This window comes from Bombus pyrosoma, linkage group LG8 (genome assembly GCF_014825855.1).
Source record: "Bombus pyrosoma isolate SC7728 linkage group LG8, ASM1482585v1, whole genome shotgun sequence".
Lineage (NCBI taxonomy): Eukaryota > Metazoa > Arthropoda > Insecta > Hymenoptera > Apidae > Bombus > Bombus pyrosoma.
The window spans coordinates 7,770,642-7,795,777 of NC_057777.1; the positions used below are offsets into that span (position 1 = coordinate 7,770,642).

At 36.8% G+C, this 25,136-nt stretch overlaps 1 protein-coding gene across 4 annotated transcripts in view; it reads right to left on the bottom strand.

Moving 5' to 3' along the window:
* Nucleotides 1-25,136, bottom strand: part of LOC122570163 (tyrosine-protein kinase transmembrane receptor Ror) — a 352,187-nt gene that overhangs the window by 291,637 nt on the left and 35,414 nt on the right. The window contains exon 2 of one of the 4 annotated variants that reach the window (XM_043732138.1): nt 19,288-19,349. The exons of the other annotated variants lie outside the window; for them this stretch is intronic. The gene's annotated coding sequence lies outside the window, so the exon portion shown is untranslated. The remainder of the gene's footprint in view (nt 1-19,287; nt 19,350-25,136) is intronic. 4 annotated transcript variants of the gene reach the window in all.

Genomic DNA, 25,136 nt, shown 5'->3' on the forward strand with positions numbered 1-25,136 from the left:
AGAAATAGTTGTAATGTTCTAATCCGATTATGGGTGCTCAAGGTCATGTGAGGGACGTGTAATAACAGAGGTATGGAATAATTATGCAGCTCTCCTTAAAAACAAAGATTGACCTGAGAGGTGGGGACAGGACTATATAAGGGCAGTTCCATTTGGGCTGCGAGTTAATTATTGCGTTAGTTATTGGGTTAGTAATTGAGAGAGTTATTGAGAGAAGTACGACTTGTACGTTTGTATGGGATTCGTCTTCCCGTTGGCCGTGGATTCGTATCGAACCTAAATTCATTGTCATCGACATCTCGTTTGTTCGACATTGCCGTTATTACCTGTAACATCTTGTAATCATCACATCAGTACCAATAACGATCAGCTAGAATAAATAACCACGATGGTCAATTCGAGTGAAGATTCGTCGAACACCCAAAATTCCAACTCAAACCCGACGTATAAATGGCCGTTAGGCTTGTTGAAGTTTTCCGATCCTTTCGGCTTCTCGGCATTTGCTTTATCGTCGACATCGCCTGTTACGTCCGGTGACTCTTTACATAAACCAGAATTGATCCCTCGGTGAAGACGGCCACTAGCTGTGCGAATATATTAGGCTGTCCGAAAAGTGTCTTTCTTTCGCAAACGTGTTTCTTTCAACAGTGCACCTTCATACAAACGTGAAACCAAATCTGTGAAATGTCGCGGTGTTTATCTCAACAAAACAAAATGGATCGTACGTAATTCGACAAATTAATATAAAACAAAAAAACGTTGTGCGTCTATTATTTCCTCATAAAACGAAAGGAACTTTTCGGACAACCTAATAATTAGTCGGACCGCAATAATCTTAGGGAACTGTGACAAAACTAAGCAGTTTTATTCTACCGTCAGGGCTCTTAATTATTATAAAATATATTCAAGCCGAGACGTTCCTTATGGTTATTGTTCCATCAGGTAAAAAATGGGAAGGTCGGATTTTTCGCGTGTTCAACGGTCATTTCCACCCGCAAGCGACCGGTGGTGGGGCGACCAACACCCAGCGATAGTTTTCCTCTGCGACAGTGTCACGACCGGCACACTTCCCATCCGATGGTCTGATGAGGAGATACAGATGTGACGACAATGTATATCGCCGAAGTGCCTAATGAGCCATCTATATCCCAACGGTCCTTCCGCCGAATGTTCGAGAAGAAAACGTGCGTGGCAACGGTCGCGGATGCCTAACAAACGAGTGGATAGTGGGGATATTGAGGGGTGTGACAAAGGAAAAAGGAACAGATCCGATCAAAAGTCAAATTGTAAGAGTTTCAATCTTGGAAAGTCACGGCTGAAGTTCAGAAGCAAATCGTAATTAGTGTAAACCAAGTGTTAAAAAAATAAATTCTCTTTTTATTTTTTTTTATATTTTATTTTTTTTTTTCATCTTCGATTTCCTTTTTTTATTTTACGTGACAACAGCTGGTTTAACTGCCTTAGATCAGTCAACATCTCTTGACTGGTGCTTCATTCATTGATCAGTCATGAGTTGTAACTTATTATTTACACGTTTCTGAGAATCTGAGAATACGGCTATACGCACGTTGCGTAACGAGTTGGCAACTAAGTGATTGCGGATTTTGTCGTTATCACCTAATGACAAAATTCGCAATCACTTAGTTGTCAACCCAACATTTATATCTACAATGCTGTTGGAAAAATTGTATAGTATAACCTGTTACTTCAGTGTTATAATCAGTCAACAACCTCTATTATCCTAAACGAAATAGGGGATCGACCAATTCGTGGCGTCGATTATCGAATCGCAACGAGAATTTACGACTCTCGTTGACGCGATCTACCGCGAACAGTCGAACATTGCCTGTATGTCGGGTACTGCAAAAGAGACCAAAGAAACCGGTGTAAGGAGAAAATCGTCGTGCCAAAAACTAAACACTAGAGAAGATGTGGAGTTTTCCTAGAAGTGAGACCCACTTCAACAGAAACTGTAACTAAAATAATTCTTTTATCAAAATGAAACATCTAATTCTGTGGAATAATAGGTGTTCCGATGAACACCGATTAACAGCAACTACGGTAAACGAGCACTGAATTAAAAATACCCAACAATTTCCTTGAAAAAATATTCCACTCGTTTAAATAATCCAATTCCAACGTAATACAGTGACAGCGTGAGCGTACATGGAATTACTACGATCAGGTAGCTAGGGTTCGAGGCCGGTTTCACGGTGTACGCGTGGATATACGCTTTCGTAAGCTTGTAAACGGATTTACGCTGATAACGCGGTCCAAGTAGACGGATAAGGCGTACCGTTGGCATTCGCCGGGCGTTCGGGATCGAAATTGCCAATAGAACGTGTTCAGAGTACGGGAACTGAATTCGAGGAAAAACGGCAGGCTAGACATTAGCGACCAAAAGGGAGGCGAAGAATGAAGTAAAGGGCGAAGAGCACGTTTCTTCCCGCGAACCCGACGAAGATGTATGAAATATTGTGGAAACTCGCAGTTATTTAATCGACTGCGGATTTAATCAAATACTCCTGGAAACGGCTACTTGATTATAACGCTGATCATGTTGAAATAAGGTCGAAAATTGAAGGAAGAAAATGGCGTAATTGTAGGACGTGATGCGCAAAGTTTTAGATCTATTGAATGGATGTTATTAGTAGTTGGTATTATTTTAAGTCTATGGTTGCTTTCTAAGAAACTTCCTAAGAAATTAACAATTATATAGGGAAACTTTTGTTGATTTAAAAGAATCAACATTTTACCATTTCTTTTTTGTCTCTAGAAATGATCATTTAACACGCTTGTTTGTACTCTGTGCCAATCTGTTTGTAGAATTCCTAGAATACCTAAAATTATAATTATTACAATATAATATACTTGTATTAAAATATTAATACTCGACGATATACAATAGAAAATTGTAAATTCATTTCTGTTTGAAAGAATGTTAAAAGTCACTGGTTGGTTATCAACGCATTCTCGTTTCTGTATTTTAGTTACATTAACGTAACTATATTTTAAAGGACAAATTTATGTCATCGAAAAATTGAATTATGCTAGTGATACGATGCGATGTAAAGCACAAATTTATGCCATCGAAAAATTGAATTATGCTAGTGATACGATGCGATATAAAGCACAAATTTATGTCGTCTAAAAATTGAATTATACTACTGATATAGTATGATGTAAAACATAAATTCATGTCGCCGAAATATTATACCGTGCTTTCTTTCTATGACATTTTATATTAAATAAAATACTAGAGACATCTAAAGCTCCGTAAATAACATTAATACATACTGATTTTGTGTATTCTGAGTTTCTCGGCAGTGATCTTTTTGTACAAAAACGACAAATCAAGCGGAACAACGCATTGTAATTTACACGAGAAATACCATATCGCTTACTATCGTTCACTCTGTTCAGTTCTTTCGTGTGTCAATCTGTCAGTCGCTTTTTATTTTCCTATTAGAAAAATACTACGTTATACTTCCTTCTTTTTTATTTTTACTTCTAGACGCGTAATTCAAACGTGTATCGCGACACACGTACCTTCGTGTGAAAAAGGACTAACACTCGAAAGTCAAACACTTGCTACAGCCGGTCGTAACAAATTCTCGTTCCCGCAAGAATAATCAATTCGAACAAGAATGTATCGGTTTTATCTATAGGAAACCCTAGCGATCTTGTAACAAGATTCTTCTGTTTCGAGTCGATGTATCTCGCAGGACGGGTAGGTTATTGAAACCGACGGCAGCGTCATTGGCGATTATTCTCGGGCGAGGTGAACGAGCGACAGGGTCGAAGAACGCGAGTCAAAAGCCATATGAAAATTCAAACGGTCCGCAGAGGAAATCTCGATGAAAGGTCCTCCACGGTTAACCGACGTTTAGCAAGCGAGCTTGCGTACCACGAGGTAAACAGAATAAGCGGTAGGTAAAAACGTACCGCCGTACTCAGTCACGAATAGGGAGAATTTCAAAAGCAAAGGTAAACCAAAGAGGTTCAGAGAGCTGACTCGATAGCGGTTCCACGGTAGTAATTACCGGTTCTCTGGTAACAAGTTACTACTCCTGAACGGTACTGTAATTTCCCAGAAAAAGGACTTTCACGGGTCAAACATCTGTCTTCCACTTTGCTACCGTACGCTGCCTCTATATGACGATCGCCCACAGTCGAGTGTCGCGTAACATTCTCAAAGGGGTTAAATTTATCTTGGGTGCAACCTGAACTTTCAATGTTTTCATAAAGAGCGTAGTATCGTTTTGCCTTGTGAATCTTGCTTCGACCGTTGATGAGACTTTTCTTGAAATATCACAGACCTATTTTGTTTGCTAACATAACGGTAAGATTGAAATGCACAAGTTCGAGATATCTTTACCGTAAATTACCAATGAATTCAACGTAGAATGCTAATTATAATACGCGAAAGATAAAACAATTCTTTATTTAATCTCTCTAGTTGTATTCGTGTTGCATAAAAATCCGCAGTCTAATAATTAGATGGAAAATCCATGAAAAATCTTAGCTGGCTTAATAAAAGATCAACCACATCGAGCTTTCAAAAGCTCTCGAGCATTGCCAAACTGCATCGTTCCTCTTACTCGCTGTCCAGAATGAAGTCAACATCCCATCTCGAGCTGAAAGCCCAGTAGTAGACGAAACCAGTTCATCGCGACTAAAATTGCGGTAGCTTGACGAAACAGGTCCAATTCTATCGCGATCCCCACGGACCAGGTCTTCCAGACAAAAGAATCCAGCTGAATAACCATAGCTCCGATAAATAGAACGAGTACAGGCGGAAAGCTGGCAATCTCGGAGAAGAAGCAGCGTAAAACAAGAAGCGCGTGTGGTTTGCGGCGATCCAACCTCAAGCGGCGGTAAAGTGTGCAGCTCTTGAACCCACGTGAGAAACAGCACACGCTGGTATCGGTTAAGACCGGTTTTCATCGCAGATCTTGTGTCCATCGAACCTATTTCCGAGCACTATGCGATTGCATTTCACGTATATACACACGAGTACGAAGCGATGATCGATTTCGAGTGGTCAATCCTTTCCGACTTGCCAGTGAAGAACAAGAGAACGTTCTTTCTCGTGGTGGTTTAAGGAAAGACGATTTTGCTAGGATTTTCTTCGCTTTTATAGAAGTTGATGCATTTGACAAGTGAATTGGTTAACGCGTCGACTTGCTTAGAAGTGTTTGGACACTCATAACATATACTTGATGATCACATAAGAAAATAGTAAGAAAATGGTAGAAGAAAATAGTAAAAAGATACTTCTGATCATTAGTCTGGCATTAATTCATATATTTTAGTGACATTCGTGTATTCTGAATAAAAATGAATCAAAACGTAGACATCCTTTTTGAGTGTATTTACAGCGTCAGAGTCCTGTAGCTTATTTCAGCAAGATATGTATACTGCTGTACACGGTTATGATATACGTAAAATAAAGTTTCAAAATTCCTGTAGATTCAATCAGACTAATTAAGCGTAATTCTAATAATAAGTACTTCTTGCAATTCTAATAGAAATTTTTCATACAAATACGTATCTATCAGATGTAAATCTAGTTTTGCTGAGATCTCCATACAGACAGCGACAAAAACGGTTATCCAATTAAAATCAAAATGTTTATTTGGTCGTGAATTTCCTCTAATCGTTCGGCTACAGGTGACGTCTCTAGCACGTCATTGTGCAATTTGGCATGGAAAATGCACGACATGCCAGAAACGTCATTTAACGTCACGGGATTAATCTACTCAAAGATTAATCGTCTTCAGTTTCGCATCCGTATCCAATTTGACATATCCAAACCCTGAAGTTTCACTAAATCCGATGCATAAATTTCACTGATTTATAAATGACTATCGTCAATATCGCATACATACTCCATCACCATAATGTAATCAACGTAACAAGATAAGGTCACTGCTACAGTAAAGAGCCTCTATGCCATAAAATCTATGAAATTTCTCTGAAATATTACAACCATGCTGACCAGCCTAATCTCGTTAAAGAAATAACCATTTTTCTCACTACCATCGTCAATCAGTTAAAAAGTCAGAGAAAATTCGTCGCTTGAAGAGACTCGGCTTGCTTGTAGGAGCTTGAAAGTCGACTGGAAACGAGACCGCTCGCTGGCCGTAATAACAGAAGGCGATTTCCGTACATGGTTATTATGTAAGTGTACACGTGCGCAATTGGCCACGTGAAACACCGACTACACGTATGTAAATGCGGTTTGTACGCATATATATGGCCGGCTTTGCGGAGTTACTGCAAATTACGCGTGTGAATACGCGGTCGTGTACATCTATTCTGCACGTGGCTACATTCGACTAGACGCATGTGAACCACACGAACGCGACAGGGCACGCGATGTACCACCGTCTATGGTGTAAGGAACGCTCTTTTTAAGGAAACTATTGTTATTAATGAGGGCGGAGAGATATTCCCGCAGCTGTGTCGCTGTTGAGAAATATGCGACCGTGAAAATCGAAGCTCTGAAAACGGGAAAGAGAATTGGATGCCGCGACAACGGTGGAGCAAAGAAATTTATCCACCGCGCTACGGTATGCACGCTCTCGTAGCATGAACCGTTGCAAGCAGCACGAAAAATTTAGTAGGGAGAAACGAATGTACTGCCGCTGGTCTTTTACGGATTTTAATTCGTCTACTGTGTTGAGAAATAGGGCTCTCGCTTTAGAAGTGCGGAATTTCAGCGATAATTGCTTGTTTCTCCTCTTCTCGTTGTTTAAGCTTCTTAAAAATCAAATCTTGTTAATATTTTATGACGAAAAATAGTATTTTAGTTTTACGCATTGTTAGCGTCGAGATTTTAATTTCTCTATAGCTACGGTATCTTTCGATTTTTCAGGATAGAATGATCTAAGATTTTGATCAAGTAGTTTAGTTAAATTACAATGAAAGATTACTTCTTATTATAACCGTATCTTATAAGAACCAAATGCATTAGTCATTCTGATAAATTATCAAAAAAAAAAGGTTAACAAATCAATTCTGAAATCTATTAGGTTGTCCGAAAAGTTTCTTTCGTTTTATAAAGAAATAATAGACGCACAATGTTTTTTGTTTTATATTGATTTATTGAATTATGCACGAACGTAATAATAGAAATATAACGAAATGGATCATACCTAATTCAATAAAATAATATAAAACAGAAATTGTTGTTTATCTATTATCACCTTATGAAACGAAATAAACTTTTTGGACAACCTGATATATACATATATGAAACAATGAACTTCACCTTTGCCCACATTTGCCCTCTTCTTCTCCGCCTAGAATAATGACATTTCTCCTAGCATTCAGATACAAACGAGCTACTAGAATGATCGATCACGTAAGCTGAAACCTGACCGAATCAAAGACCGAACAAACAGCTATCTCTATCTTCTCGTCACCATCATACCAGCTTCAGCGACTAGTCTGCTGAATACACATCCAATGCGTGAAACAACGTCTCCAACAAGCAATACAAGTGTCGTGAGTCGCGATTATTCCGTATTGAACCTCCGCATGTACAGGGTATCCCATCTAACTTGAGTATTTTGAATACCTTATTTATTACACGTTGATAATAGAAAAAAGTATCAGAGGAAAATATTACTTGAAGTAGAACATTTTCTTAAGGTTATATTTCTCGAGTTTTTAAAATTTCTGATATCTTTTGTAAATGGGATTATACAAGTATTTTTATTATCATGACATTATATTGTAGTTTCAGTTAAGATCAGTACAAAGACTGTTAATACCTGTAAATTTTAGGAAAAATTTAAAAACGAATAATGCGATAACCACAATGATTTCGTAAATAATTAGTTATAGGAAGATAGTTGTCTAATTAATAGGCCACGGATTTTTATGTAAATTTGTATTTTTATGAACATAACTAAAAACTACAATTTAAATAAAGATTCATTTTATCTACTGAAAATTTTAACCAGTACTACTCTACTTTGAATATTTCATATACCTTTGCATACTATATGCAATCACTCTATGGATTATCAACACATTATATTGAATTATATATGTGTACATCAAATTCTGCGAATTTTTTCATTTTTAAATTTCGCACAAATACACAAATATCTACGGCTTACTGATTAATAAATGTTCATTTAAAGATATAAATATATTAAAATATATAAAACACCAAATATTCCTAAATTAATTCACAAAATAACATCTCCGATAGTCCAGTTCTTTGCATAGTGCTGTATTCGCATGATAGCGCGCGCGCGCGTCCGCTTAAAGGAGCTGTAGCACGATACGCTCTCTTTTCAGGGTTTGCATATCCACGCAGCCTCTCGAATGATAGCCTTTTCCTTACGAGCGGCAGTTAGAGAAAATTTCAGTCGGTTTACGAGCTAAGCCGTAGTAACGTTTACGCGAGGTGGATGCTCGCTTAGGTGGAAACGAACCGTGCGTTGAGAGCGTGTGAATCGCGGAAAAAAGCCCCTCGTCCCTGAAAGGACCAAGCCGAGGGAAAAATGGACGCGTATCGGGAAAAGTTCCTGGCGACTCGCCGGCGTGTAGCCATTTGTAACGTTCGACATTGTATGCAAATGCGGTTTCTACCGGTGAAACGGTCGTATTGATTTGTCTTGCGTTGGATTAGGTGATGCTGGTGGCTTTCGTGTACGGTGAAAACGATCCTGATTGTACAATGACGAGAATTTCAGGATAATTTTAGCAAAATGGCCTTAGATCACGGTGAAATAGTATGTCAGATTGGTGTATTGAATTGTTTGAGAAGTTTATAGCGGAATTGAAGGAACATTCGAAGATAATATATTTTTACAAAATTAATATTTTTTGGATATATGCACCGCTTTTTATAGTAATTATTCGCTATTGTTTGATTAATATAAGCAATATCTTATTCTGTCCATCCTTATAGCAATTACTAAACGACATTATTTCATATAAATATCCAAGATCATCTTCTTATCATTGACAGTCTATTTTGTAGAAAAACTCTGTAGGTCTACTTGTTTTTCCCCTGAAAAGGTCAACTTCATCCTTACGCTTCACACTTGATGAGAAAGATATTTAAACGATATGCAAATGAAATTCATACAGCATTTGTTATCTCAAAAATGTAAACAGCGAATAAAAGATAATAAATAAATCCAATTTGCACAATTTACCACTTCAATTAATTTCGTTATTCGTGTAGACAATAAGACACGGACCCCTCTCTCGAGAATCCGTGTCAGGCTGATCGGTTTTCGTTGATGATCGGTTTTAGACAGCCGCCGAGAAAATTCGGTCGGTTTCATCACATCATAAAACACAGAAGTAGAAGATGGACGTAACTCGTTTCTTTTTTAACATTTTGGTTTCTCCTGTGACGCCACGGTGGTCATTGGTGACCAGAGTGCTTGAACTTCTTACAATTGTAAAAAATTGAATGAAAATTGATAGGGCATTTTGAATATAACCAATAAATAGAAGATACTTTGAAATAAAAAGCGCCCCATTGAACAATTAAACATTTTTAGTAGAACATCAATAAAAAGAAAATGAGAACTGATCTTGCATCTAACGGTGCACTGTGTTTGCATCCATATGTTTGAGGGGTAACACACCTTAGAAAATAATCGTAAATGTTGCTTTATAATCATATAATTGAAGTTAGAAGTGTGCCTTACTATTATATACAGAATGAGCAAATACTGTTTACTAATATCTTCTACACGTCTCAACAATATATTCTGCACGTTTTGTTTACGACGAAACAACGAATGCGTATGGTTTGTTGAAATAAACGAAGCCTTGTTATAATATGTCGCTATCAACTGTTACCAAGGCGCCATGGTGGTCACCCGTGACCACCAATGAGATAAACGGTCCATTGGGGAAGAATATTGTCTTACATCATCAATTTATTATTATTTTGCCATTATATGCTTTGAATAATAAAAATACTTTCGTGGCGTCCTGAGCGAAACATGTGATTTCGGCGTGGCAGTCAAAGCCCTCTGCCTACATCCGTAAACAACAAATGTATCAAACTTATTTTCACTGTTACTTGTTGCAAATTCGAAATAACTTTTTCTTCGAAATACATTTGAAGAGAATATTTGAAATACATATGGAAAGAATATTCGAAACTGGTTCTCTTCGCCAGAGCAACGATGTCTCTTTCTCCTGTTCAGGGCGTTTCTCTTTCGGGGAAGCATAGTTCTGTCGCCCCCAATCTGATAGCAACGAATGAATATTCACTCCCAATGCCAGGTTCTCGCTACGTGCGCTATCTCGTTGGCGTGATCGCGTGGAGCGCAAACAACGGTGTCAAAAGGGTCCTTTGAGCACGCTCGACAATGCGAAGAAAGCACGAACAGATGCTCGTCACGATGTCGAAGCTGCGACTCGTAATTAACCAGAAGTTGGACCGGACGTTGTTTAGGTTAAACTGACTCCGCAAGACATGGTCACGTTACTCGCATTAGAAAACCGTTCTTCGCTTTATCAGTCATTCCGCTGCTTTCGATCGATCATTTAATTGCGGACGCTAACAAGATTGCAAAGGGTTGCGCTAATTAAATTTGTGTAATCGATACGAGAAGTTCAACTAATCGTCTCAGGAATATTTCCTTCTCGAATTAAACACATTGAACCAGAGTCAAAATTCCACGATCTATATGTTCTTGGTGATGAAAGTATATGTTCTTTAAATAAAAAAATTAGGAAAATCAAACAAGTAGGATTAACTTTTGATTTCCAGGATAAAACAGAAATTAGAAATGCATTAATTCTCTGGTAGGGAATTGAGGAATCTCGCCAATAGAAAGTTAATTATAAGAATCATTAATAAATAAATTAGTAAAAAAATTAGTAAAATTAAACAAGTAGGGTTATCCTTTGATTTCTAGGGTAAAACAGAAATTAGAAATGCATTAATTCTCTGGCAGGGACTGAGGAATCTCGCCAATAGAACGTTAATTATAGGAATCAATTTGTTTAAAGATTAGAAACATTTGTTACGTTATGTCACTTCAATTAAACTGTGACAATGTTTCAAACATTCATTCCAGACCAGGCCAATTTTCAAGCGGTTAAATCTAAGGTGGCACTAGATTTTGAATAAGTTAGCTTTGAGTTTCTCAAACTATATTTCGAACAACTACCATAATTTAGCCCTGAAAATTGTCTAATCTTTAATCTTTCAACAATGAATAATGGTATCATCCAAACATATCAGTAAAATAAAGCAAACAAAATTTTTTTAATTGTTATAAATTAATATTGTTATTCCCTTATTAAACATACTTATTACCGTTTTATATAACATGCCTCGATTCAAAATCTGTCTGCAGCCTAGCACACCTAGAATGCGAAATAACAAGTTCTTTCCTCATTGAAATAACGTCCAACTCAATGTTCCAAGTTTATCGGCCCACATTTGACACAGAATGACCTATTCCAAGACTCATTAAAACCTTCCTGCCCGCAATTTTCTAACCAAACAAAATCGCTGTCCGCAATTTCACTCGTAAAATTTCCCCAGAACCTCCCCGAGACAGTGCAGTCCAATCTGAGGAGCAGCAGCACCACGTTCAGCGGTGGAGGGCGTTTAATTTCCTGCTATCAATTGCAAATTAAAAGGCGTCCTCCGCGGAAGCCGCGAGCTGTTGTTACGCAACAAGAACTTCCACCCTCTCTCTTCTTCGTTCATCTCTTTTACGCCCTGCCTAACCTTCTCCCTTTACCCTTGTCGTCGCTTCTTTCAGTGTCTTCTTCTGCAATTACAGCGAAGGCGGCGGTGCTTAAAAGTCGATTACCTTTCGCTGGGACAGGGAGAAAACGATTTCTGTAACGTGCTCGCAGCGTGGAAAGTGCTCCGCGAGACGTACACACACAAAGGGAAAGAGAAAGAGAAAGAGAAAGAGAGAGGCGCGGGCTACACATAGACAAGGAGGCCTGAGCTGAAACGCTGGTGGATTCTGTGCCTGACGTACAAGATGTAATCTCAAAAGAGACGAGGAAGCGAAGCAGACGGGAGAAGGGAAGAGATTATGCCCGATCCCTTCGAGCAATCTTGTTAGCGCTAACCCGGTGCTCGGCCAAAGGAAAAGACAACGGCTCACAGAGCAGGGATTACAATGTTGTCCTAGCAGGCATCGTGTAAGACGCTGTTGCACACCCCTTGTCTCACCATACCGTAACGAGGCTATACGTGTTTACGCGGTCCGAGACATCGATCAATCCTTAACTGCGTCATTATTTTGGCCAGCCAGTCCAGCCACCCCATGTGTTTGATGTTCTTTTCGCTTCGGGTGACCGAGATTGAGAATAGGGATTCGTTTCGTTGCATGTGATCGAATTAGAGACGGTGTTTTGGTTTGGTACGGGGTCTCTAATGAGATCATGGAAGGGATGAGAAAATAGAGAAATTTATAGGGGACATTTTTCAGATCGAAGATTTTCAATATTTGCGAATGTTAAAATGTAGGTGTTTTATAAGGCGGAATGAATATAGATTTTGACGATGAGAACTTGAAACTTTGTATCGTGATTATATTACATATGTAAATGTTTGTAATCATATTAAGTAGTGATTATTAACATTCGATTGGTATCGTTATAGCATCGAAGAATATTACGCAATAATTTTAGATTATATCGCATTGTTTCATTTTTGATTATTTTACTTACACATTATGTAAGTTAATTCGAGATTGAAGGCAATTAATAGTCATAAGGAATAAAGAATGGAATTGGATACTAAAATTAATTTAATTCGCGCAAACTGAGCTATAATTTCTTGTAATCGCTTATACGATATCAGTTGGGGTTAAATAAAGAGTATGAGATAAAGTAGGAAACTGAGATTACACAATTATATTCTCTTCTACGATAAAACAAGAAAAATATATTTTAAAAGCAATATTTAATTAAACCTAACCTCCCGTCAAAATACCACCCATCAAAAGAACCATTGATATTAGGTTGTCCGAAAAGTGTCTCTTTTACAGACACGTCTTTTACAACGACGCATCTTTATACAAACATGAAACCTAATCTGTCAAACGTTGTGACCTTTATCTTGATAGAACAAAATGGATCATACGTAATTCGATAAAATAATATAAAACGAAAAATATTGTGCATCCATTATTTTCTTATAAAACGAAAGAAACTTTTCGGACGACCTAATATAAAGCAAACACTGTAAACTTAGTAATCTAAATTACGAATAATTTACGGCCAAATACAAACTCCAAAACTGACATCCTTATCCACCGGAATACATTTCTCCCTGATCATCCCTCTGAAAACAACGGATAAAAGCATTGAGAATCCAAAGCCAGTCACGACAAGGAACGAAAGGAAACGTGCCTCGCGAATAAAAATACAACGCGTAGAATCTAATTAAAGGAAGCACGCGACGTAATAAAGGCTAAGAACACGCTCGGCGATTTACTACATCGTCCAAGTCCGGCGTTGTAGCCATTTTATCTTGGCCAACGCGGAGAACACAATCCCGGGCCATGATTTACAACGTCGCTCGATTTTCTGGTTATCTTGTTGCGACGCGTAATACGGGTAACGAGACATCGTGTTACTCGACCTGGGACATCGGTCAATTCACGTGTATCCGCTAATAATCTGTCGTTCGTCTCGGCGATACCATCAACATCGTTACCCATCGAACAGTGGAAGGGGCACGATTTTAATTGACGCGCCCCGGACAAATATTAATTCGTTTCCGAGCGAAAACATACTGGGAGATCGATTGGTTTTTGTATACGAGAGTTGGCTGGTTTTGTTCGGAAATTGAAGTATGGGATGATTATACGAAAGACAGTCGCGAAAATGTGTGGAATAAAAGTAGCTATAATATACGTTCTGTATATTATATACAAATACTTTAGCGTAAATATAAGATAGTGTTTTAATTATGAGTTCATGCAGATCCATGGATAAAATAATCGAGTAAATGAGAAATAATTGATGCTTATATATGTCACGGGTTAATTTTAGTTTATAAAAGAAAGGAGCAACGTCGATGATGATCCAAGCGAAATTTCACCCTCGGTTGTCTTTCAACGTGATTCTTATATTTAACGAAAATGTTCCAAACATCTGATTCAAACAACGATTGTATAATAAATATTATTAAATATCTCACAATTTTCTTCGATATTTTTCAAACGTAGCACGGTAAAAGAATTTTAGAAATTGAACCTTCAAAAATATGGAGCAATGTTAAATTCGATAATTGAAATTTATCAAACCATACATACTTTTGTTTCCCCATAAAGAAATTAAAAACTATGAAACATGTAAAAGTTACATTTGTAGAATGATATTGGAAGTTTCCAATTCCCGCAGGGAATAAATAGTAATTTATTTTCTGGTAACCATCGGGTGACGTTTAATTTCCGCGGGATACTCGATCATTTCTCGAGTATGAAACGAAAGAGGAAGTACACACAATTTGACGTCTTTATCGAATCGTGACTGGAACAACCTAACACGGCTTGAAATTGAGAGAGGAGAGCCTTCCTCGTGAAACTGGAGACGAGGACGTAGCTTGAATTTGCAAAGAGCCATATCGATGACAACGTCAACACTTAATCGTGTGGCTGTAACTTCAGGTATGGTAGAGAGTGAGTGCTTTGGCAGCGTAAGGAAAACGTAAGATGATAGCGGCTCGTAATAACACTCTCGAATATCGGTTTTTTGAACACGAGACACACCCTACCTGTGAAACTATATCATTCCACCGTGGAAAGTCTAATCTCAGTCGCAGGTATATCAAAGTTGTGTGGAACATTTTTCAAACTTACTATGACTTTCTCTTTTTATAAAAAATGTTATTAATGTTATTAAATGTTATTATGTTAAAAAATGTTATTAATTTAATGAAAGACGAGATTAATAAGAACTTTAAATAAGAAACTACAATTATAAATTGGCAAAGCAAATTTTGTAATGAAATATTTGCATACAAATTTGGGATGAAAATGAATAAATTTGTATTTCAGTAGATACATAAATAAATGAGTTGGTTTAAAATTTTAAAAGAATAAGTTACCTTCCATTATTCTATTGAGAAAATAGTATGAAGGAAATAACATGGATTTGGAATAACACGTTACATAAAATTCGAGAATTGGAAGAAAGTTTGACTTGAAATTCTGTGTTATCTTAGGGAACATCGTCGTAAAAGAAATTTATTGAACGGAGAGAAATTGCTATTGGTATTAATAACAAGATTGCTAGTAGATTGATAATTAGATAGTCGATAGAAGTGATAATTAACTAATTAACTATATGATATACTTGGTACTTTACTAATAACTGATATTACATGAGTTTAATAACTAATATAATGATTTGGAAAGTGGTTGAGGAAATTTCTGACGAGATTCATAAATTTGTTAGATGGCATTATTATGTCAATTCGGAGTAATCACGCCCTATGCAAATGGAAGGTTGGCCTCCAAGCATTAGTTGGCCAAAAGTTTGCACAAATTTCACGTCGTTACTACGGCAACCACGAAACTGAATTAACGCCATTGTGAACGTCTACCTTCAACATTACACCGCCAAAAGTTTGCGCAAATTTCACGTCGTTACCAAGGCAACCGCGAAACTGAATTAACACACTCACGAATGCTTATCTTCAACATCGTTTAATGGAAATTTTACAAATTTCATGTAATTCTTATAATAATCTTGAAGTTGACTTCCATGTTGTCATACGAAGAAGAAAATATTATATTTAGAGAATTTATAAAAAATTCATTTATGTATAATTAATGCTACTCTATATCATTAAAAGTAATTTTAATTTGCGAAGAAGAGACATTCGTTTTTAATACCATTTTCAAGTCAACAATTTCCAATTTCTAGCTCCACGAATCTCCTTTTTTTTTATATCCTTTTTTACAAATTTCTTTTGAACTTATAGAATAATGCTTTCATCATTAATGGAAAAATACAATTGTCAGGAAAACCATAAATTTAACCATTTGTTACCAATGTTTTTCAATTTCTATCACAAATCGTGTATCTTTTAGATCGATAAATTTCACGAAATACATCGGAATTCTGATATCTCATGCTGAAAAACGAATTCTATGATACAGACGGTCAAAATTGACCGCCTTCCGGGCATTGACAAGTGCCGCACCTTAGTTAGACGATATTAACTACACAATTGGTGACCTGGAAGTCTCTTATTACTGAACATTTGTAACCACATGGGCTTCCAATGTCCTGCAGACTGATGTATCATAAACCTGAAGACGTGTCGCCGCAATTAATGGACTCGATAGCCTCGTGAACACCTGAGTCTATCCCTTTATGGGTATAAACATGGAGGAATGCAGCGTATATCTAGTGGACGATGTTTGCAACTCCAAAATGATTGCTACAGAAGTTCCACCACCGATGATTCATCGATCACAATGATCGATTCTCTTAAATTATTTTAATATCTAAGACGAGTAGTAAATTCCATTTGTCGAGAAACAATCGATCTAACAATGTAAATGGAGTAGTGTCTACAAGGGTTGGCTTTACAAGATAAGAATCGCTAACGTTACATTCAACGACGCGCAACTTCTTTAACCCTTTTAAGACTGACGAGGTAAAAACGAAATTAAAACAACGAGGAGGAAAAAGGTAATTTTAATAAAGCGTTGTTATAGTTCTTTTTTAACACCATTGAAACTTATTCAAATGTGTAATACTATTGTAAAGAACTGATAGGATTACATATACGGCGGCTGATAAAGAAGAATATTATAAGAATATATAATTTTATCATCTGCTCATTATTCTTGTGAAATTTATTTTGTAAAATTACAATGTTTTTTGCATCATTTGCCTTTCAAACTTTGATTGTAGATCTAAGTCCAACCATCCAGAAAGATATCCTCTGAACACTAGTGCCAGAAACTTTCAAGTCACCCTATAGATTCGCTTTGGAACGCAATTTCGCCTCCATCTCTTAATGGAGCCTCGATATTCGGGCGCAGCCGGTATCACGGCTGACCGAGTGGCCGATAAATCTTTTAATAATGTGAAAATTAGAAGGGCATGAATGTATAACGGGCCGGTAACGTCGCTGCGACTGGAATTTTCGTCTCCAACGAACAATCCCTCTCCTTCTCTCTCTCTCTCTTTCCTTTCTCTTACCCATCCTATATTTGTCTCTTTCTCTTTCTCTCTGTATGTCGAGGCTTCCACAGAGCCTGCAGGGTTGCTCGAGCGTCGCCCTAACACATCGATTTTCCATTCTGGCAAAATGTCCGCGGACGGTAATTTTCTTAAGATGACTCGTAGCCGCATTCTCCCTCTCGTTGGCGGGAGCTGATATTGTGCTTACGCAGAATCTCGACCTACCATCGATTCCAGCCTGCAAACATTAAAGATTCCGCTTGCTCGTCTCGCGTTCCACCTTTCGAATCGACAGATAGCAGATGTGCACGCGAATCTAGCGACCTGGCGTTGCTTATGGGCTCCTTTATGGCCCGAGATATGGCAAATTATACGATATGCGTATGTACAGCGAGAGTCAAAAGTGAGTGTACGCCTTGAAGGCACGACATTTATTCGAAAACTGTTACACATGCGAGCCACTCGCGGACCAAATTGACTATCTGCACTATTTGAAATTTTTGAAATTTTAGTATCAATTGATACTCTTCTTACGCAATTTCATCAATTTTCTCTACTTTTTGTTTTGTTGGGTTGATCGATTCGGCAAATAAGCGGCTCGTACGTTCCATAAATTGAAAATTTATTGGAAAGATACAAATGTAAAATAGTAAAAGACATAGGTCTTTGGGTAAGTCGATATTACACAAATCCCATGTTTGTTAAGTGTATACCCGATTTTGACTCTCACTGTATGCATTGTAAACCGATCTTATACTCATAGTGGTGTAAATTTCAGTTGGAAAAACATGTATTATACTTGTCGTTCTGCAGAGCGAGTGATTTGCTCGAGGGATTGAGAAGAGGATCGTAGAGTATGTGAATGATTCGTAGATGGAGTATACGTTGCGACGGTCGATTTTACATTTCTTCTGGAATGGCAGTTGGAACAATGGAAAAAGATAAGGATAATGTTTTGAATGTTTCTTGTAACGATCGGGTTACTGCAGGCGATACGATCTTTCCTCGATAGCGAAGAAAATGGACGATGTTATTTAAGTCTACTATCGAATCGGAATATTCCTTCGGTGTGAACTGGGAATTTTTAAATGTAATTCTCCGGTACTAACACTTTGGCAGTGAATCGGAAAAGAAATATATAAAATATTTTTCTATCCAACCTTCTATTTCGAATATTGTTCAGGTATTGCTGTTTCTGAGAGACTAGTGAAATATCAGCGACGAAGGAGATTGTTTCTGTATAATAAATATATATAATAAATGTTCTGTAAAAAGAATTAAAATGGAAATATTTCTATAAATATAAATAAATAAAGTATTTCTATAAATATGAACTAGCAAATGTACCCTTCTCGACACACACTAGATAAAATTTCCCATTTCTCTATACAAAGAAGAATAGATTTAAAAACAGGATACGCAATGATTAAGTCCGCGTTGAACATAATTAGACCAGAAGAAAGAACGAAGCGATAGAATGTAACGCGTTCTATTCGATTTTCGTGCGAGCAATTTTGGAAAACGAAGAAGCTTGACGTAAAACGAACGTAGACACGCGTGGGATTCGACGAGATCTGACATCCAATTTTCGTCCGAATTGATATTCAAGGCACTGCCGACGCACAGGTAATTACCTGGGCTTCCTTTGTGCATAAATCCTGTCGGTCAAGCCGCTTTGCCCGGCCAGAATCAAATGTATCCCATAGAGAATTCAATTTGCCACATCAATCTGGAGTTAAGCTTAAAGTGCTCATTATCGTCTTTCGTCGAGAGCACATGTACCATAGAGCACATACAATTATAATAACAATGTGGTCGGTTAATAGCTATCGGACATGTAAATTCGCTTTGTCCCTCTGCTAGCGAATTCTCGTTACGTTGCCCGACGAACGACGCTCATTATTAATTTCGCCGTTTCCACTCAGTGATTTTCATTTATTTTCTTCTATGTTTTTCGCCAGGAAAGTCATTAGTTACTTGTACCGTACTTTTTCTATATTTAAGTGTCAGATCAACACACTGGTTCATGGGTATTTAATATGAGAAAACACGACAAGTCACACATATACCTGGAGCCTTTTAGAAAATAGGAAAATAGAAAAAATCCAATCCTACCACATTCAGGAACGCCATAGCATCAAAAACTTCATCTTCTAACGAGCATGCAATCGACTCACCTAAAACAAACGAAAGAAAACAAATTAGAATTTGATATCTTAAGCTTTTACAACGGTCGATAATTAGAATGTTTCTGGCTTTTAGAATCAATCGTTTCGTGCGTTGTTTCATCTAAACGCTAATTCCCATTTCAATTCTTTGGACTGAGAATCATTACGTATGAATTGTACGTATAATACTTCCAAATCAGTAAACAATGAACGCTCACTTAAAAAAGACCATAAAGCAAGAAGTTAAGTCAAAGTTACTCGAATAACGTGTCTCACGAAAGTATTCGCACACCTATTAACACCTTTTATGAATGTATTACGTATGTTGTAAGAGTAGTACATTAGTATTAGGTTGTCCGAAAAGTTTTTTTCGTTTTATAAGGAAATAATAGACGCAGAATATTTTTTTGTTTTATATTAGTTTATTGAATTATGCACGAACGTAATAATAGAAATAGAACGAAATGGATGATACCTAATTCAATAAAATAATATAAAACAGAAATTGTTGTTCATATATTATCACCTTACGAAACGAAAGAAACTTTTCGGACAACCTAATATTATAGCGGCACTCAACTAGCACGATTATATTAGTAAAATTCTGAAATCCACAAGTTACAAGATATTTTGTACATTTTTATATATTAAGTCGAAATATTGAGCCGCTGTACAATATTTCTATACGAGAAATCCAATAAAAAGAATTTCTTGTCCTTCGTAATTTCCTTTCGTACTTTAACACTCGGTCGCACCAATCTTGTACGGTACCTAATTACAATCGAAAGACGAAGATTCTTAAAGAATATTATTGTCCAGCTTCACGCAGGAAACCTCGCAGCACGGAACGGCCGTTGAAACTTCCTCGAAGAAGATGTTCGCCACTTTTTCACCAGAATCGCTTAATTATCGGGGCTTCTTTTGTCCGTCGAATCGCATTATTCGCGGCAACTCGTGTATTTAATCGCAGTGGTTGAAATTTTCACAGAGCTATCGCGTTTCCACGAGTTTCAGAGGCTATCGAGAACTTCTTTTTCCGCTTTCGTCGACCAGCTTACTGTCGTTGTCGACCGACGATGTAAAGAGCAAAAGAACCAACGCGGTAATTGCATTTTTGCACCGAGAAACACCGTTTTCCACGAAATTTCTCATTTTTCGTCTCTTAATAGTCGCGCGTCGACTCGTTTAATATTCAGCAATTACGCGAAACGAAATTATTTGCCTGGGCACGGTAACAAGCTCGATTCCCCGCGTTTCGTAACAAGAGAATCGGCACAACGAATAATATTTTAACGAGGAGCCGCGATCGACCGGCTCTCACCCCGTTTGTGTAATTTGTTTACGACAATATGAGAACCACGGGACCAGTGCACGTTCCGCAACAGTATGTTTAAGTAAACTAGAACGCTCGATATCGAGGGCTGGTTTACGGCAGTGTTTTATTCGATTGCGGATTCTAATTTCGTTTTGCTGCATATGAAATACGACTTTTATTTACGGCGCTGTTTTATGTTTACAAATAATCGAAATAAGTTCGATCGTTTCGGCCTATAAATTAGTTGAGTTAGAACGTAGAGTTAAGGGAAACCATTAATTACGCAGGATTTCGCTTTGTGTTTGAAGTTTGCTACGATTTATGGGAGAGATTCATAGAGGTAGCAGCTTATTTAGTAAAACGATTATTATCGCATCTATTCTCATACTTCGATTTTTAACGCTATCGATCGCATTTAGAATTATTCCTTTGGTCGAACAGTTGGAAAAATAAACCGACGATAAACACTAACATGGAAATTAAATTAATACGTGCATTCGATTTAATTCATAAATACTATGTATTTTAACAATTAAAACATACGTATTGATCTAACTTAAAAGTCTAAAAAGAAAAAAAAAAAGACAAACCTCCATTAAAGTGGTATTTTCTTAGTTGTATCCATAAGAATATAAAATTTGTATAAAAATTAGATTAATGATGTGAATACGCGAATAATGAGTTTTTCAAAGAGCAATATAAAGATGGTGCGAAAAGGGTGAGACACTGAGTTCGTAAAAGGCTGAAAAACAAATGGAATATTCTACCAACACGTCGAGGCAAATAGATTAATAAAGAAAGATGAATCAAGAGATATGGAAGATCGATAAACGTTATCATCACCACGGTGGTGCGCATTATTGATCGACAAATGAACGCAGTTAGTCTGGCCTGGGTATATCGTTCGACAGTCACGTCTTCGGGGCATCAGAGATTTCCGCGAGCAGCGTAAACGACAGTTTAATCATCCGTGCACCGTCTACGGGATATTTCTCATCGGTGGATCGGTTTTTATGAGCTGGTACAGGCAACACGCCATGGTAGAAGCTCATGCATCAGCCGCTCCGACTCATGATTTCCCCATTAGAATGCCGTTCGTCGTGTCAACGCGCGTCGAGATAGATATTTCATGGTGAACGAAGCGAACAGATGCCTCACGGATGTCGAGGCAAAAGTACGTAAGTATTACATACCATGAAACGTATGGCGTTGGAGAACGTCTCTCTCCCAATGGAAGCTGCGTTTCTTTACGAAGTTGGAATGCGCTTTTACGCCACTGTATATATTATTACACGGATGTTTAATTAAATTGTTCATTGATAAGGTGATTCTCCATTGTTTTTAATCGAAGCAAAATCCCGGTATGTTAGCATCTCTGTTTATTTAATTAGTTAACACTTTGACTGCCACGTTGGTCATATATGACCGACCACGGTTTCTCCTGTGACGCCACGGTGGCCATTGGTGACCAGAGCGCTTGAACTTCTTACAATTGTAAAAATTGAATGAAAATTGATAGATTGACTTTGAAATAAAAAGTGCTCCATTGAACAATTAAACATTCCTATTAGAACATCAATAAAAAGAAGAAATGAGAACAGATCTTGCATCTAACGATACACTGTGTTAAAACACTGTGGCGTCCTGAGCTAAACATGTAATTTCGGCGTGGCAGTCAAAGTGTTAAAACATTTATCTAAGCTAATTCGAACTCTTATAGTTCGTTGAACAATCTCGAAAATAAGAGAAGAATTCATAAGGAAATCCTTGAACGATCACGTATTAACAGAAACATATGTAAGAAACGTAAATATGCTTAAACGATTGGAATAGATCGAATCAGTGTTTAAATTATAAGTACGTTTTTCTTCCAATGGAATCTGCGTTTCTTTACAAAGTTGGAATGCGCTTTTACGCCACGGATGTTTAATTAAATTGTTCATTGATAAGGTGATTCTGTATTGTTTTTAATCGAAGCAAAAGCCCGATATGTTAGCATCTCTGTTTATTTAATTAGTTAAAACGTTTGTCTAAACCAATTCGAACTCTTGTAGTTCGTTGAACAATCTCGAAAATAAGAGAAGAATTCATAAGGAAATCCTCGAACGATCACGTATTAACAGAAACATATGTAAGAAACGTAAATATGCTTAAACGATTGGAATAGATCGAATCAGTGTTTAAATTATAAGTACGTTTTTCTTCCAATGGAATCTGCGTTTCTTTACGAAGTTGGANATGCGCTTTTACGCCACGGATGTTTAATTAAATTGTTCATTGATAAGGTGATTCTGTATTGTTTTTAATCGAAGCAAAAGCCCGGTATGTTAGCATCTCTGTTTATTTAATTAGTTAAAACGTTTGTCTAAACCAATTCGAACTCTTGTAGTTCGTTGAACAATCTCGAAAATAAGAGAAGAATTCATAAGGAAATCCTCGAACGATCACGTATTAACAGAAACATATGTAAGAAACGTAAATATGCTTAAACGATTGGAGTAGATCGAATCAGTGTTTAGATTATAAGGAAAAAGTTTTAAAATCGATTGTATTTTGTATAAGCTGTTGAACAAGAGTAAATAAGTATGTAATACTTAAACAAGTATCTTCTTAAACAATAGAAGAATAAAAGTACAATACGAACAATAGTACTAATAGAAGAAATAATATTTATCAAATATTTCAATTTCGTACGGTAACAAACATTCTTGAAAATCATCGACTTTTACCTCCAATTCTTACAAACTGAAAGCAACAATAAAAGTGTTCCATCGATAGAACAGGCGTTATAGATAGACAAAGGTTGGCAAACCATTTTAGAAATATCTTCTATATTTCACACAATGTGCCACATACTATGTTACATATATCGTAGCCGCATGAGGTCTTGCTGTATGGCTGCGCATGCCGTTATTACCGTGTAAACTTCTAGAAAAGATTACTCTTCGTGAAACGTTTTTGTTATGAAATATAAAACAGAAAGAACGACCGTCTGGAAATTTACTTCCTCGCGCGGTTTAGCGCGCGTGCATAGTGTTGCAATAAAGAAAACTAGAAAAATGAGTTACCTCTGTATTTCTACCTCTAACATTGAACGTCACGCATGAACAAACATCAATTCCGACGCAAATAAGATAAAACCAACCCCAGCGATGTTTTAATTCCCACTGTATCGATTACATGCATTTTTTATTTGAAACTTTCCGTCCAAAATTTATCGAGTAATTGAATTTATTCGGTAAAATTTATTATTCGAAAACGTATCTATGTTTCGTATTTCAACAGAACTTCTGCTATACGAACATCTATTATACATAGGTTCTACTGTACGAATGATTTATTATGTACACGTTCCACTAGCGAAACAGCATATTGCCTTTATTACTTCAATATGAAATCAGTATTATCAACGTTAACTTGCATGCAATACACGTTATTAAATAACTGTTGAAACATAGTAGGGGATATATGAATTCCACGAAAGATAAACTAATCAATTATACTCTTTGTTTTTACTCAAGTATATGGTTGGCGTTGAACTTCTTAAAGTAGAAATGATTTAAGTACTTTCATAACTTTATTTACCGCGAATAGAGCAAAGAATCGTAAATTCTAGGCTAAATTTAAAAAGATGAAGTCTCCTCTTCTTTCCGATGTATCCAGTCGACGTAAATTTCTATAACGTGTCACGCACACTTTCAAAGATAGTATCTTATAACACAGTTATTATTTTTCTCGTTTCTGTTCATATATTGCGTTATGTCTGAAGACAAAAAGTATATTAGAGATTTTTTCAACAGAATATCGTACTTTATCGCACTTTTCCATTAAATCGAGACGCGAAATCTTCACAACTATCCACAGATACAAAGTATTCCATAGTTAACACTTAGCCAACCGAATAGGGAGATCTCCCCTCCGTGAAGAACATCCCTGGGTGACCGAACGGAGAGATCTCCCTTTTTTGACTTTAGAAACGCGTTTTCTTTTTGTTGTTGTTGCTGTTATTATCAGTTATTGTTTACCTGGAACTGTCCCCAATTAACTTCGGCACTTTTTCTACTTTTACAAAGTACAATGTATAATAAAATATACCAATTTAGTGGTGTTAAAATTAATTACAAAGTTACACTATCAGTTGTGACTAAATAAAGTTATAATCGAACGATACTACACTGTAAAGAATATTAAAATGCATTATCAATTTTTAATTTCACCTTCAAGTTCTGTTATTTATCTTTAGTTATCTTTAATGTTTTCAATTTTACCTATATTTTTTTATACTTTTAATTTAATGTTTTGTATAAATAATACGTGAATTCGTTAAAATAAAATCATTACCGCGAAATATGATTAACCACTTAAATAATTTTTAGACTTCTTTGTTCTTTAAGTAGAGCTAGGACAGCGTATAGCTTCGAGCGCTGTGGAAACGTATAGTTTGCTGTGGCGCGCGCGGTTGGCTAAGTGTTAAGTAGTAT